Source organism: Heterocephalus glaber, unplaced genomic scaffold, assembly GCF_053883595.1.
Source record: "Heterocephalus glaber isolate CG9 unplaced genomic scaffold, H.glaber_assembly_v1.0 deba00001733, whole genome shotgun sequence".
In the NCBI taxonomy this organism is placed as follows: Eukaryota; Metazoa; Chordata; class Mammalia; order Rodentia; family Bathyergidae; genus Heterocephalus; species Heterocephalus glaber.
The window spans coordinates 4,581,106-4,598,761 of NW_028258444.1; the positions used below are offsets into that span (position 1 = coordinate 4,581,106).

The 17,656-nt window shown below is 40.1% G+C and overlaps 1 protein-coding gene across 3 annotated transcripts in view; it reads right to left on the reverse strand.

Moving 5' to 3' along the window:
- Positions 1 to 17,656, reverse strand: part of Dennd5b (DENN domain containing 5B) — a 187,217-nt gene that overhangs the window by 168,389 nt on the left and 1,172 nt on the right. The gene's annotated exons all lie outside the window — the stretch shown is intronic.

Below are 17,656 nucleotides of genomic sequence, written 5' to 3' on the forward strand. Positions count from 1 at the left end.
TTCCTAGATCCTCTTTGACCACAATCACTCCAACAGACAAAGTTTTTTAAAGAATCAACACTAGTTACAGAACTTAGGAACAACTAAAATACATCCTAATTCATCTCATCCTAAAAACCAAGAAAAAAACAAAACAAAAGAAAGATTTGCAAATAATACCTCTCCAAATATAAACTAACCAAGGTTTTTTGTTTTTTGTTTTGTACCTGGGATCGAACTCAGGACCCTGAGCTTGTGAGGCAGGCACGGTGCCACTGAACTAAATCCCCGGCCTCTAACCAGGTTTCTTTTTAAAAAACATTTCTTAATTTTTTTCCTTTTTAGTTTTATTTACTCTAGAAAAATTTTAGAACACAGTATCATTACTAAGAAAAATCATACTTTCAGTAAATTGATAGGATAAAGGAATATGAAAGACACCTATCTGTCCTTGCATAAGTTCCTCCAATTACTATGACAAATATCCCTTCTTTGGTGTCTTCAGGTCCTTCTGTTTTAAACATTTGAAACTCATGATAAATATGACTTAGGAGAGTCATCCACAGATGGGGTCACAAATCTTAACTTCCTTACAGCAACATGGTCTGGGAATTTTAAAAGCACCCACAGCCGACTCACAGCAAGACAATCAAAAGATTGTGCCTGTTCTTTTCTGTGAAAAGGGAAACTGCAGGCCTTCGCATTCTAATGCTGGTGGGGCAGGAATGTGAAATGTTTATGTAGCTTTCACAAGGGCAGAAGCCGGCAGGAAGGGGCAAGGGACAAGGGTCAGATCTGCTGGGGCTCCTCCATTCAGCCTCCCTAAAATAATACTCTCTCCCACCAGCCCACAGGGAAACAAACCTTTCCCTCAGAGGCTCCCTATACCATCTAAATCGGTTTCCACTCTGACAAAAAGGAAATCACTTTCGCAGTAAGATGGAGATTGTGACTTTGTCACTGAGTTGCCTCTTCTGCTCACTAGCTTCTTCCTCAGCTCTCTCAGTTCATTGTCAGTAGTGTTTTCCCTCTTTTGTAATTAAAAAAAATAGATCATTTTAGCGTTAAGCTCCTGAGATTCAAAGCTACTTTTTCCCACTGCAATTAAATATTGAGCTTGTACAGGATTTTAGTTAAAGAAGGAAATGTACTACAAGCACTAAGGATTTAATTTTTCTCTCTTAAACTCATCAACTATTTATTGAGGTCTTACAGATGTCACATACTAAACTAGTGGCAATGATTTTTAAACCAAAAAAAAAAAAGAAAATCTTACTGGGCTTCTCAGGTTGTTGTTCAATTCACTTAACCACAGTAAGGGTCTTCTAGTTTATAACCAAAAATCAGAACTTATATTTCTATTTTATATTATCTGACTCCCTTGTGAAATAACAGGTAGTTATTCTCCTTAATGCTGTCCTGCATCACTCAGTTTTAAAACTGAGCATATATCACTTTTATAATTTAAAAACCATAATTAAAACAAAGAACAATTATTGCCTTTTATTATTTCCAGTAAATTATTTTATCCTCACTCCTGGTGGAATACTCAGCACAGCTAGAAAGTGCAAGTAAACCAAAGTCTAAAGCTTCATTATTATAAATCTTTAACCCCCTATGGTTTGGGGGATGTCAGTGACCCCAGGGCCACTGCACTAAACTCCTCATACCCCCTTTTTTTTTTTTTGAAAACTTTATTGAGAAAAAGACAGCTACAAAAAAAAAAACAAATTCCAATTTAGCCTGGGATTTAGCTCAGTGGTGCCGATGCCTCCCTCACAAGCACAAGGTCCTGAGTTCAATCCCCGGTTACAACAACAAAAAAATAAACAAAGAGAAAAAGATAGCTTCCCTCTAAGAGACAGAAGGGGGGCCAGAAAGTGGGTTGCCCTCTCATACCTTTTTTATTCTGAGATAAGGCCTCTCACTAAGTTACTAAGATGCCCAGGCTGGGCTTGAACACATGATCCTCCTGCTTCAGCCTCCCAGAGTGCTGGGATGACAGGCATATATCATCAAGATTATTATAAATAATAATATAAAAAGTCCAGTATCAGAAAGTCCTATTAAAATGTCTGAAACAGCAAACGTTTTTCTTAGATAAACCTGACGCTAAGATGCAAAACAATAACAAAATACATGGGAAATCCCTAAACTTTGTTTTTTGGTTTTTTTTTAACTAATTTTACTCTTTGCCAAAAACTCATACATGGCTAACAAGTAGCCAAACTAAATGAATTCATCTCCTTTTCTCTGCTTACTCTATTTCAGATGTACCTGATAAGGTGTCTAAAGTGTCAGCTTGCTTATTATAAGCAAGTTAAAGCAATGATTCTCTCTGAAAATATTCAATATGCTGCTCATATATGATATACTTTCAATCCAGTTTTTAACTTCTCAGATCTAAGGAGACAAAAATGGGGAACAAACAGCAGAGTCTCTCGTGGGCTCTTATCCTGGAAACCACTCTAATTTTCAGTCTCTCTCTAAATAACAATTTTCCTTTATGAAATTTTTCAAGAATGTTTTAACTCAAAGAAGAAAAAAAACCCACATTTAGTCATATACACACAAAAAAATTTAAATTACTGTTAGAAAATACTTTAGGCAGGAGAGTATTAAGGAAGAAAAAACTTTTTAAAGAAAAAGCATTTAAAAAACTTATGACCATAATTAAATCTGAATGATTTTAAGACTATCTCTTAAGGGGCTGGGGATTTAGCTCAGTGGTTCTGCCACCTGCTCTGCAAGCGCAAAGTCCCAAGTTCGATCCCCGGTACCAAAAAAAAGAATATCTCTTAAGGAAGCTTAAAGCTTTATATTCTTGCCTAAGGAAACCTGAGCAGAATAGAGAAAAGCTCAAAGGCCCATAATCTCATCACAAAGCAGAGGTTGAAGGGCAAAGGTCAGGGGATAGGACACAGGGTTCAAAATAGTTCCCACACTTGCAAGAAGAGGATTTCATTATGTCAGAGACATCTAAAAACATCTAAAATAATGCAACCATTTATACTTTCCTTTAAGTCTCAAGGTAGACTGGAACACTGTATTACCAAAGAATTTATTTTTAAGAGCAAGGAATTTGAAAAGTTACTTCTTTCTCCTCCATCTGAACACCAATCTCTGTCACACACATACCAGTACTTCACTTGTCCTTCTGAGACTGCCTTTGAGATAAAAGCCGCCACCTGATCTCTTCAGAAGAGTTCAAGAAAGCACAGAAATAAACACTCCGGATACATATAAGTCAAGAAATATTCCATGTTGCTGTTTCTGGCCTCTAAGGATTCAAGGAGGTAGGTCTACTTCACCGCCCTCAGCTCACATTCAGGAAAGCTATATTTCTACTCCTGCTTAGAGGCAATTCCATTCTAGGAAAACAGTGAATGTAATTTTGTTCAACCCTTGTAAGTAGGATCTCCATCTGTGCAGGAGAGGACCATGATCCGTGACTTCCCCAACAAGCAAATCTGCCACAGTTGTGGGGTCTGGGGCATTTGTACCACTCATCTTCTAGCCACAAATTCTGGGTTCCTGGAAAAGAGCACAGTGGAATACAGGCATAGTTTCTGTTTTCCACCAACTTCCACCCAGACACCCCCATTAACTACTTCCCCACTGGCCTCTTCCTCCAGGAAAGAGATGGTCTACAAGGGGTTCACAGTAAAAGAGGCCTGTCCATCTATTCAGTATGAGGAAGATTTTACATTCTAGCACACACAGCTTTCGTGTGTTTAATTAAAATCATATTGTAGCTACAGCTGCCAATGAAAAACTAAGCAGACAAGAGCGCCAGACAGGAGTGAGAACAACCAAACAAAATAGCCTCAGTGGTACCATCCCTGTGTTTTAATAAACTGTGAATCACAGTCATTGTTCATCACTGTTCTTGTGAACAATGGCACAAAACAATGTCAAAGGCTCATTTTCCTGGAGCTAAGCCAGAATATTTTGAAATCCAGACTAAAGTTTATTAAGAAAAAGATACACTTGAGACAGGAGAGAGAAAACATTTTTAACAATCTATTATTTTCTTACCACAGCCATTTAAATTTCCTTATAGGCTAAGGTTAAATTTAAAGTGAAAATAAATTAACCTAGAAAATAAAACACTGTGGTCCTTAAGGTGAATCATCCACAACCTTTAAACCTTTAAGAGTCTCTAAATTCTTACTGCACAAATCTTGCTTTAAAAAGTCAGTATTTCATTCTCACAGAATTCTGACAGGCCCCCCAAGCCAGACCCACCCCCCAACCCCTGCCCAAGCAGACCCGCTACCCACATCCACAGGAGCACAGAGATAACAAGAAGCCAGCAGCTGCCCCACTGCTCTCAGCACCGCCCTGTTTATCAGCCAGCCCCAGGGCCATCAACCATGGGACTCTAAAATTTTCCACCCTCTTGAGCAGTGCCCCCCCCCACACACCTAAAATGCCCCATATAACCACGAGCATTCTCCTCTTAGTGCCAACAGCCTTCTCGCACTTAGCCCATTTGCACCCAGATGGCAATAAACTCATTGCATGTTGCTTAGACTTTGCCTGCCTCGGTGGTCTCCATTGTACCTCGGTCTGACCTTACACTAACATGCTGGTCCCCATTCTTAGGACAGGAAGGGCTTCCACAGAGAGAGCAGCAAACAGAATGTGAGGGGCTGAGCAGGTAGCTCAGTTGTACAGCAGCAGCAGGCTTAGCATGTGTGAGGCCTGAGTTCAACCCCTAGTAACCATATTGTCATCTAATTTTTTTTTTTTTTTACCATACTCCACAGGGGTTTTTCCTCCTCTTTTATAGTACTAGGGTTTGAACCCATGGCAGAGTAGTAAATCACTGTACAGTATATAAAATACCACATTTTCTTTATCCATTCATCTGTGGATGGACATATAGGCTTCTTCCAAGATTTAGCTACAATGAGTTGTGCTGTTATAAACATGAGTATACACATATCCCTGTAATATGATGGCTTTAAATCTTTTTTTTTTTTTTTTTTGGTACTGGGGATCAAACTTGGGTCCTTGCGCTTACGAAGCAGGTGGCAAAGCCGCTGAGCTAAATCCCCGGCCCTGGCTTTAAATCTTTTGGGACGATATCTAGAAGGGAATAGTTAGAATGGAATTTCTAGTTTTAGTTTTGTGAGGAATCTCCATACTGATTTCCATAGTGATTGTACTAGTTTACATTCCCACCAATAATGCAGAAGGGTTCCTTTTTCCCCACAGCTTCTTCAGCCATTTGTTACTATTTGATTTCTTGATGGCTGCTGTTCTTTCTGGGGTAAGACAGAATCTCAGTATTGTTTTAATTTCCATTTCTCAAGTGGCCAGCGATGTTAAACATTTCTGCATGTATTTATTGGCCACCTGCACTTCTTCTGTAAAGGTATCTATTCATTTCACTTGCCCACTTTTTTTCTAACTTGCCCATTTGTTTGATTGGTGTTTTATTTGGGAGAGTCTAATTTTTTTTAGTTCATTATATATTCTTGATATTAGTCCTCTGCCTGAGGAATAGCTAGCAAAATATTTCCCATTCCGTAGGTTTTTTTTTTTTCATTCTGTTGGTTGTTTCCTTTGCTATGCAGAAGCTTTTAAATTTGATATGATCCAATTTGTTGATTCTCTGTATTACTTCCTGTGCAATTGGGGTTCTGTTCAGAAAATCTTGTGTAGGCCTATGACTTTAAGATTTTTACCTATTTTATCTTCCAGTAGGTTAAATGTTTGTTTTAACTTTTAGATCTTTGATCCATTTTGACTTTAGTTTAGTACACGGTGACAGGTATGGATCTAGATTCAATCTTCAGCATGCATTTTTCCCAGTACCATTTATAAAAGAGATTGTCTTTCCTCCAGTGTATGTTTTTAGCCCCTATGTCAAAGACCAAATAGTTGAATGTACTTGAGGTTGTTTCTGCATCCTCTATTTTATCCTGTCTGTATTTGTGCAAGGACTATGCTGTTTTTATCACTGTAACTGTGTAATATAACTTCAAATTGAGGATTGTGATGCCTCTTGCTTTGCTCTTATTACTCAGGATTACTATTCTGGTCTTTTCTGGTTCCATATGAACTTTAGGACTGTTTTCTCCAGTTCTGTGAAGAATGTTGTTGATAATTTGACTGGGATTGTGTTTAATCTGTAAATTTTGAAAGTATAGCCATTTTTACTATATTGGTTCTGTATATCCTGGAACAGGTGATATCTTTCCATTTTTTGATGTCTTCTTTGATTTCCTTTTTCAGAATACTGTAGTTTTTTGGGGGTTTTTTGTACTGGGAATTGAACTCAGGACCTTCCACTTGCAAGGCAGGCAGCAGAACCACTGAGCTAAATGCCCGGCCCAGAATACTGTAGTTTTCATTGTAGAGGTCTTTCACTTTCTTAGACTAATTTTTAAGTATTTAATTTTTCTTGGTACTACTGATAATGGTATCTTTCCCTAATTTCTTTCTTACTGGGCTCACTATTAGTGTAGAAGAACACTAATAATTTTCAACCATCACATTTTATAATTAAGAAAAGTATTAGAAATAATTAAGATCAGTGTGTGAGTGTTGAGAAACACATTCTCATGAGTATCCTGAAACAATAAGCAAAATGTTTTAAAAGTCTAGAGGAAAGGAAAGAACACTGCTTTTAAAGTAATATCTTAAAAGGCTTTAGGATTATGTGTAAACTATTCACAGTTCACCAGTAAAAGTGGTTTAGCTCAGTAGTAACACCAAACATTTTTAAGTTTTTTCCTTATGTATGGGGCTGTACACAATGCCACTTCTTTTTCTTCGATCCAAAAGCACACAGGGTGTGTAAATACCAAAAAGTTTCTCTAGTGTGAGAAACTGGGAGTGTAAATAAGAATTAAAAGGATTAATAACTAATAATTGATACTTTGAAATAGGAAAAGGTCCAAAGGGGTAGGGGTGGTGGGAGGAGATGGGGAAAGGAAAGAATGGAAAGAAAAAATTATGAGAAAAGAAAAAAAAAATGGAAACGAAGTCTATGTAAACGGGGAAGGGTGGAGGGGTGAAGGGCTCACAGGTAATGGGGAAAAAAATAAGAACCAAGACACATCATGTACAGGTACAAGCACTCAATGATAAATGTAAATGTATTGTATACCTAAAATGTACCAATAAAAGATTTAAGCAAAAACAAAAAACAAAAACAAAAACAAAAAAAACAAAAGCACACAGGATTGGAACTGAGTGAAAATGACATCATTAGAGGAAAGACCCTAAAAATATAGATATAAACAGCAGGTCCATGGATGTGTCACCACCCCGCAGTAGAGGACAGCTGGTCTGGAGGACTCAGAAGGACAGCAGGGGATGAAGGGGAAGGGCCACTCTGGAGCAAACAACCTGGGGTAGGATCCTGGCTTTGGCCTTTATTGCCTCTGTGACCGTAGGCAACAACTCACTGAGGCTCAGCCTCCTCATCTGTAAACTACGGAAAATAAGACGCTTTCCACTTACTATGAAAATTAAATGCAGTGTTTGTGAGTCACCAGCCACAGTGCATGCCTGATGAACGCTAGCTATTTTCTTTTTTTTTTTTTTGTATCGGAGATCAAACTCGAGACCTTGTGCTTTCGAGGCTGGCAGCGGAACCACTGAGCTAAATCCCTAGCAATGCTAGCTGTTTTCATAGCATCATAGATAAGGTGAACCTGGAGTTAATTGTGACTCAATACTAGCACATTATCATCGAAAGTCATTTTTTAAAAGTATTATCAATTCTGTAATCCCAGTATTTTGGGAGGTGGAATCATGAGAATCAAAGGTTCAAGCCTGTCCTGGGCAACTCAGCAATTTAGCGAGATTCCCATCTCAAAATAAAAAACAGAAAGTGATGGCAATGTAGCTCACTGTAAAAGACATGGACTCAATCTCCAATAATCTGTGATCTTAGCACTCTGGATAGCTGAGGGAGGATCATGAGTTGGAACCCAGCCTGTGCTTTATAGCAAGTTCAAAGCTAGCCTGGACTAAATTGTGGAACCTTGCCTCAAAACAAACAAAAAGCTAGCAGAGTGGCACATGTCTGTAATCCTAGCACTAAGGGAGGCTGAGGCAGGGGGATCACCACAAGTTCAAGGCCAACCTGGGCTTAGTTGAAGGCCAGCCTGAACTACACAGCTAGACCCTATCTCAAATAACTAAATAAATATAAAAATAAGGCTGGAGATGTAGCTCAGTGGTGGAGCACACCTGGGTTGAATCCCCAGCACTGCCCACAAAAAAAAAAAAGTCCCTTCTGCGCCTGCCTCAAAAGTGCAAGGTCCCGAGTTCGATACCCAGTACCAAAAAATAAACAAATAAAGTCCCTGTTAGCAAACAATAGTTATAATACTTTCTTTAAAGTAAAGTTAGTAAGTGTCCTGATTCTTGGGAAGGTGCACATTGTCTAAGGAAGCAAATGTTCTGGGCTCTTCTAACCTTATGCTGTTGTCTCAGCAGCATATAAAATATTTTCACTTTCACCTCTAGAATTCTCAGTTCTTATTTCCTCACACTAAACCAGCCATACTTGCATTTTATTTGAAAAGGAATGAAGAAGACAATCTCCTCCTAAATATTTCTGGAATCTCTGCCTCAGAGGATATTAGATAACATCATCTTAGAAAGTCCAGCCTAGGGGGAACAGAACAGCATAAAAGACAACAAAGTGTAAACAGGGCTGGGGGTGTAGCCGGTGGCAGAGGCCTGCTGAGCAGGTGCAAGGCTCTATCTAGGTTCACACCTCTGCACAAAACACAGAGAAAATAAAATACAACAAACCAAAAAACAGATGAAATATATATATATATGGAAAAAATATAAAAGATTAAGCTTCTTGAACCTAGAGCTTCTGCTCTGTGCTACCCATCCCTAGTCCTTTTTATTTTTTACTTTGAGACAAAGTCTTGCTAAGTCACAAATTACCTAGGCTGGGTTTGAACTTTTAATCCTCCCACCTCAGCCTCTCATGGTGCTGGGATTACAGGTGTGTGTGACATGATGCCAGCTAGGACTAAACTTTATAGTAACAACAAGAACTGTCCTGCCCAGCCAAAGCTGATGTGGGTACCCATGAAGAATGAAACTGTGAATGCATATCCTAAGATATCCCTTTAAAACCACAATGGAAGCTGCAAGCACTCTTCTATGAAACCACTTTCTGAAATTCCATAAACACTACCCACAATTTATGTGCTTGGCACCAGTTCATAAATAAATAAGACAAGTTGTTTGTTTAAAAAAAAAAAAAAATCAAAGCTGGGCCGGGGCTCAGTGGTTCCACTGCCTGCCTTGCAATCCCAAGGTCCCGAGTTTGATCCCTGATACCAAAAAAAAAAAATAGTCAAACCCTTGCTGATATATGAATGTCTGCTTAGATAGAGCTGATTTTTAGAAGTTAATTTAGCAAGCCAAGGATTTAGTGCAGTGGCACCACGCAAGGTCCTGAGTTCCAGCCCCAGTTGAGGGGGAAGGGTAATTTAGCAGAGCATGGTGTGCCTGTAATCCCAGCCCTCTGGGAGGCTGAGGCAGGAGGATTGCAAATTTGAGGCCAGCATGGACAACTCAGCAAGACCCTGTCTCAAAATAAAAAATAAAAAGGGCTGAGGATACAGCCCAGTGCAACTGCTCTGCATTCAACCCTCAGTACCACAAAAAAGGTTAATTTTATTGATCATATCTTATTTAAGAGAAAAGCAATAGGATAATGAATTTCAGAGTCAGAAATTTTCATACCTTCCCACAAAGCCAATAGGCACTTCTTAAAGAAAATTAACCACTGGTCTTGCCTTTCTGTCAATCTCAAGCTTCTTCTTTTGAAAGAAACTCTAGCTTCCATTTTATAGTTTAAAAACCTCACAGGGCCAGGGATTTAGCTCAGTGGCACTTCGCCTGCCTCACAAGCGCAAGGTCAGGAGTTTGATCCCTGGTACAAAAAAAAATTTTTTTCAACCCTCACACATAAATCAACTATACTAGCCTTATTGTCAATATCAAAAGGAAAAGTTATATTTCTGACCCCATCAAATTATCTCATTCACTGAATCTATTTGAGACCTTATTTTGTGAAGATCCTATTTTTTCAGTCACCCAGTGAACAATAATAAATGAGACAAAGGTCCTGCTCTTTAGGTGTCAATGATCCAGTGGAGAAGATGACATTAAAAAGAACAAGTACAGAGATGACATCCTGCCAGGTACTAACAACCACTGAACGGAAAGAAGCCAGACGCTGACAGAGTGGGACAGGGCAGGGAAGCCCAGTCTGAGAAAGCCTCGCTGAGGGCACAGTCTGGGGCAGAGAAGGAAATAGCCAGGCTTGCGTGGCCTTGGGTACACTGGTCAGTGGGCAGCCATGGCCACATGTGGCCCTAACGCCTGAAATGCACCTTAGCCAAATGGAGATACTTCAGGTGCAAAATACACACTGGACTGTAAAGACTAGAAATGGAAAAAGGAATTAAGAAATCTATTAATAATTTTTTATGTTGATATGTTGAAATATTTTGTGTTGGGTCAAATCAAATGTATCATTGGAATTAATATCACCTGTTTCTTACCTTTTAAAATACAATTACTAGAAAGTGGGGAATTACAAATGTATCTCACATTACAGTGTATTTCTACAGGACAACGCTGGTCCAGGGAGGACTACAAAGTCAGAACAGAATATAGACAGGCCATGAGAAAGGAGCAGCTGGCTGTATTTCAGGGACCCACAAGAAAACCAATATAGGCACTACAGCACAATTCACAATAGCCAAGAAATGGAACCGGGCTGGGTGCCCAAAGACAGATGAACAGATAAAAAGGTGGTACAGAGACACAAAGGAGTATTATTCAGCCATAAAGAATGGAATTTAGTCATTTGTAGGAAAGGGATGGATATGGAGATCATGTTGAGCAAAATAAACCAGACTCAGAAAGACAACACATGTTCTTCTTAAGATGTATAACTGTAAAAAGATGACAAGAAAGTAGAAGGGAAGGCCAGAGATTTAGCTCAGTGGTTCCACTGCCTGCCTTGCAAGCACAAGGTCCTGAGGCACAAGGTCCTGAGTTCCATTCACGGTCCAAAAGAGAAAATAGAAGGGAGACTACTCCTAGATGAGATGAAGGGAATAAGGGAGAGAGAGAAGGTGGGTAAGGTAGTTAAAGTGGGATAAATGCTCAAAATATAAGCACTGAACCCCCCAAAATGAAAACTAGGGGCAAGATGGGACAAGAAGGATGGAGGGGAGGTGAAAATGATCAGTGTGTTATATGCATGTATGAGTCTGCCAAAATTAAAACTCATTGATCTGTATAAGCAATACACACTAAACAAACAAAGAGACAAACAAAAAACTAATGTAGGTATAAAGAGTGATCCAGTCAGAAAATGCTGGAAAAGCAGAGGTCATATAATGAAGAACTTCATGAACTACGGTAAAATTCTGTGTTAATGTAACTATAAAGGAAGTGATTAGAAGATTTTAGGTTTAAAAAAATTCTAAGAACTCACTGACTGTTATGTGGAGAACTGGCAGTATCATCTATATGATAATAATTTAAGATTAGTATTGAGTGTGATAATTTCAAACAGGGGCCCAGGGGCCCTACAAGCCCATGTAGATTATAATTAAAAGTCTGGACTTGTTATTAACATTTCAAAAAGAAAGTTAATTCTTATTAAAAAATTGTGCTTTTCTCTAAGTAAACAGACTAATTTTCCCCCCTTTCCTATGGCTGACACTCTAATTACTCAATTGTCCTCGTGTGATATGTATTGGTCCTCTAATTCTATGACTTTCAGTATGTTTTTTGACACCTTCACACATGAGGCCCTAAATTCAATCCCTAGCACTAAAAAAACAATTTCAGGCCCAGGGGCGGTCTACTGGGAACTCACCTCATTTAAGCCCTGACACACAAAGAACATGATGCCAGCGGTTCTGAGCGACAGGTCAGGACTGGAATCAGCTTCTGACAGTGTAGGCAGCTCTAGTACCACTGTCTGCTAGCCACAGCTTCAGAAGCAATCCTACATTCATTTTAAAAATTAAAAACTTGAGGGAAGGGGTGGACATGAGCAAAATATACACAATGAAACAGAAAACTATCCAACTAGGAGGGATGGGGAGGTGATGAAGGAGTGAAAATGATCAAAGTATGTGATGTGCATGCAGAAATCTGCCAAAATGAGACCATTAATCTGCATTACTAATAAAAAAGAAGGGGAACTGGGGATTCAGCTCAGTGGTTTCGCTGCCTGCTGTGCAAGCGCAAGGACCCAAGTTTGATCCCCTGTACCAAAAAAAAGAAGGAAAAATTTAAAAATCACCTAAGGATAAGTAACAATTCTAGGACAAATGACAAAACTCAGGGGGAAAAAAGTGGAGATTTAAAGAAACTTGACAGTGGTATTTTTACTTAAGTAGTAAAAGTCCTATATCTATATAGTAACATTCTTTAAATTACTCATTGAGGCCTGAGGGCATAGAGCAGAGGTAGAATACTTCTCTAGCACAAATGAGGCTCACAATTAGATCGCCAGCACCACAAAAAAGAAAAAAAGAAAAAGAAAAAAGAAAGTCCAGGCACAGTGGTGCATGCCTATAATCTCAACACTCTGAAAGGCTGAGGCAAGAGGAACACAAGTTTGAGCCCAGTCTGAGCAATTTAGGAATTTGTCACAAAATTAAACAAATTTTACAAAGGGCTGTAGATGTAACTCAGTGCAAAACCCCTGGGTTCAATCTCCAATAACACACGCACCCAGTCAGAGCAGTGGCACACACCTGTAATCCTAGTACACTGCGGGGCTGAGACAGGAGGATGGCAAGTTCAAGCCCCACCTGGGCATCTGAGCAATTTTAACATGACCTTATCTGAAAGGAAAAAAAAGGAAGCAGCACATGTAGTTGTTATGGGCATGGAAGGATTATGTCAGACAAACTTTCAATCTAGTTCACACTTATTATATAAACCTGAGTAAAGGATTTCCAAATCTTTAGCCTTAGTTTCCTTGACTGTGAAACAGATCCCCCGAGGGCACTGTCAGGATTAAATGAGGCAACTAACAATAAAGTGTTTCATCACCGCCCCAGGTGTGTGGAAAACAAAGCATCATGTTATTCTACCATTACTATTTCATTGTAGATTCTTTTGTTTGCTTGTTTGTTTGTTTTGGTACCCGGGATGGAAGTCAGGACCTTACGCCTGCAAGGCAACCACTGCAGCCACTGAGCTAAATAATGGGCCCTCATTGTAGATTCTTAAACAGTGATTGTTGCCTATGTATTGTACAACCTTGCACACTGTGAATACATAATGATAAAAAATCCAAAATGTAATAGTTATGGCTTTACCAAAAATAAAATTTAGGTCATTGATAAACAAGAAGGTTAAGGATCCCGGCATGTGGTACATGCTTCCTAAAGTACCTGAATGCATAAGAACTCTCTACTCTAGGGTAAACTGGAGAAAAGGGAAAAGTTTCCTTCCCAATGGCCCTCCATGTAAATTATAACTAGCAATGCATTGTATTCTAGACATTTACTTTTATTATTCCAAGAGTGGTTGTGACCAGGAGTGGAAATACAAGCTCAAACACAGAAAGATAAGCTGAGGAATTTCAGAGCAGTCTGCCTTACTCAACATAAAGAATCTGCACTCCTCCAGCCTCTTTGTATCTCTGTCCTTTTTCTTACTGCTGTCTCTCCCTCCCCACCTCTGGCCTTTCAGGCTCTCCATGCTCATGTGTCCGGCATTAACCACATGGGCATGCGGCTGACCCCAGGGTTATCACAAGGAGCTTAGCTACCTCACCACTGGGCCAATTTCACAATAAAGAGTTTTAACTCCAGTCAACTTTTAAAATCACGTTATTACATCACAGAAACTAGATCTTACTCTTATAAACATATTCATGGGGCCAGGGAAATGGCTCAGTGGCGCCGTGCCTGCCTCATAAGCACAAGATCCTGAGTTCGATCCCCAGTACTGCAAAAAAAAAAAAAAAAAAAGAACAACAACAGAAAAACTCACCAATATAAACACAACCATTCACATTTGTTTGTCTGCAGTGCTGGGGATCAAATCTAGGACCTCCCACACGCTAGGCAAGCACTGTACCATTGAGCTGCACTCCCCCCATGCCCTCATTTACTTACTAAACACTGTATATTAGGATAGAGGGAAAAACAACACTCTACAGTGAGCATGGTGGTGCATACTTGTAATCCCAGCACTCAGAGAGGCTGAGGCAGAAAAGTTTGAGGTCCTACACAACATAGCATGTTAGCAAGACACTGTCTCAAAATAAAAATTTTAAAAGGCCTGGGGACATAGCTAAGTGCAAAGGCCCTGGGTTCAATCCTCAGTACTGAAGGGGAGCCATGTTTCAAATTTAAGAAGTCTTTTCCACAGTTGTTAAAGCTAGGTGTTATTGGGCTGGGGATTTAGCTCAGTGGTTCCAGAGCCTGCCTTGCAAGCACAAGGTCCTGAGTTCAATCCCTGGTACCAAAAAAAAAAAAAAAAAAAGCTAGGTGTTACTGGGAAGAGTATCTAAAAAAATTAATCCGAAGCCTTGATAACTTTTACCACAAGGTATTAGTCTATTTAATTACTACTTTACAGTATCTATCCTTAACTTGAGCCCAGTGTCTCACCACCTGCAGAGTGAGAATTCCAGAAACACGTATGTCAAGAAAAGGTCTGGTCGGGCATCGTGGCTCATGCCTGTAATGGCAGGACTTGGGAAGCTGAGGCAGGAGAATTGCTGAGTTTGAGGCCACCCTTGGGTACAGTGAGTTCAAGGTCAGCCTGAACTACTTAGCAAGACTCTGACTCTGGAAAAAAGAAATCTGTAGAGAAAGTAGTAAAATTATGTTTTGTTTTGGTTTGATTTTTTGATATAGGGTTTCACTATGCAGCCTAGGCTGGCCTCAAATGCAGATGCTCCTACCTCAGCCTCCCCAATGCTGGGACTGCAGGGTTACACCATGACACTCAGCTAAAAATCACTATTTAGCAGAAGTCAATTAAGACCCCTACAGGCAGGGTAACAAATTGCTAATAAACAGTAGGCTAAAAAGAGATCAGTTTCAAAAAACACAGTAGAAATTTCACCATCACTAACTTTCAGATTAATGTGGCCAACAGAACCAACCTTCTGAGTAACTCACCTGACTCAGAGCTATCTGCAGTCTGAGTGTGTCCCCCACAGGGTCATGCAGTGGAAGCCTGGGCATCAGTGTGACTGCATGAGAGGTGGTGGAATCTAAGAGGTATGGCCTCACGGGAGATAATGAGGTCACTGGCTGCCCTTGGGGAGGACTGAGATAGTTCCTTCAGGACTGGGTTGGTTAGATCTAATACAGGGGGAGTACCTGTATGAGAGACCTCGCCTCACACCCACCCCCCATCTCTCTGGTTTCCTGTCTTGGCATGTGCTCTTATCCAAGTGCTCCCACCCTTTGGATGCCTTCCTGACCTTCAGTCTCCAAAACTGTTACACAAATGAGCTGCACTGATTTCTGGTGTACCCAGTCTTGGATGTTTTGTCATAGCTACAGAAATCAGACAAACACATTGCCGCATGCAGGTATATGGAAAGTGAAGAGGACATTCAGGTGAGAACATGACGCCATATCCCCATCTTCCTCCACATCACTGTCCACACTCCTTAACCTCCTTGGGGGCTTCCCTCATCCTCCACCCACACACACTGGAGTGCTCTTACTCCTGGACTCAGTCCTTCCGATCTGCACCTTTTTGTTGTTTTTGGTTTTGGGTTTTTGTTTTGTTTTGTTTTTTGTACCAGGGACTGAACTCAGGACCTTGTGCTTGTGAGGCAGGTGGTGGCACCACTGAGCTAAATCCCCGGCCCCCAACTTCATGGCTTTAAATTTATGTCTACAGTCTAGACCTCTCCTTGGAAGATGTCTTTTCCAGCTGACATCTCCATTTGGAAGTCTAATAGGCACTTCAAACTTAACATATCCAAAACAGAATAAATCACCAGCCTGAATCTTTATTAGTTGTCTTATTTCAGTAGAGAAGCTCATAATTGTTCTGGCCAAGGATCTTGGAGTCATCTTTGATCATGTTCTCCAAAAATGACCACACCATATTAACAGAATGATACAGATTCACAAAATTCATCAGCAAGTTCTATTGGTGCTCCCTTCAACATGTACTATCTAGAATATGATTCCTTCCTGCCTCTTCACCAGACACCAACACCACTCACCTCCAACAGTGAAACAGTCTACAACCTTGGCCCCTGAATCATTCACGCAACGTGGCAGCCACAAAGATCCTTCCAGAAAACATATCAGATCTCATCAGCATTCTGCAGAAAACCCTCCACAAGCTTCCCATCTCCAAAGAAAAGGCTAAAAACTGTCTATGAAGCCCTAGACCAGTGGTGGCAAACCTATGGCACATGTGCAACAGTGGGCTGTTTGTATCAGTGAAAGCTCTAAAAGGTTCACCATCATTGCCCTAGGCAATCCATGTGGCTTGCTTCCTTACCTTCTTGAGGGCTCTGTTCAAACATCACCTTCTCTGGGAGGCCTTTCCTAACCATCATATCTAAAATCATGGACTGGGAGGGATGGAGCTCAGTGGGAGGGCACAGGCCTAGATGCAGGAGGTCGTGGGGTCAAACCCCTACATACTCTACCAACCTGCTCCCATTGCCCTGGTCCCATTTCCCTGCTTTGTTTCTCTGCACAGCACCAGCATCTGACAAATGGTATCTTTTCACTGTTTCCTTATACTAGAATGTAAGCTCTCTGATGGCTGGGATCTTTTAATGCTTTGCTCATAGCTGTTCCTAACACCTAGAACACAAACTATACAGAAGCTTTCAAGATTATTTGTTGAGCTGGGTGTGGTGATGAACACTTTTAGTCCCAGTACTCTGGAAGACTGAGGTGGAAGGATCTCTAAGAGTTCAAGGCCAGCCTGGGTTACAGTGTGCTTTCAAGACCAGCCTGGAACATGACACCCAAAAACTTTTTATTAAATGAATAAGTAACACTGAAATCTTACCAGGTAACATTATTTCCTTAACATACATTATACATTATTTCCTTAACATGCCAAATACTATGAAGAGCAGAAATTCTATACAATCACACTCACACAGTACTGTAATAATACAGTTGTCTTTAAAAATGCATCAAAATCTTCCTGTTCTCTTTATGTCAGTTCTAGAAACTTTGTACTCATTTCTTCCTCAGATGTTTTTCCTCCACTGTTTTTTTTTAAATAAGAAAGTTCAAAAGTGTACTAAAATCAAATGTTTTACTGTTTACTTTTGTTAATGCTCTTTGTACCGTGCCTAGTGTTCCAGGTCACCCGGGTTTGGTGGCACACACCTGTAGTCCCAGCACTCTGGGAGACTGAAGCAGGAGGATTACAAATTCAAGCGAGCCCCGGCAACTTAGTAACAGTGAGACCCTTTCTCAAAATATAAAAAGGGCTGAATGCCTTAGGTTCTATCCGCAGTACTGCAAATAAAATAAAAAGAGTAACTCCGAGGTCATAATTATAAGATGGTTCAGCATTCACAGGAAAACAGAGAAATAAGAAAGGCTTTTTTCTGTCACTAGTCAACACCCACAGAAGTCCTCCAAGTGACCCTGATGCCACAAATGTTAAGGATGTTCAGGAAGAAAGGATC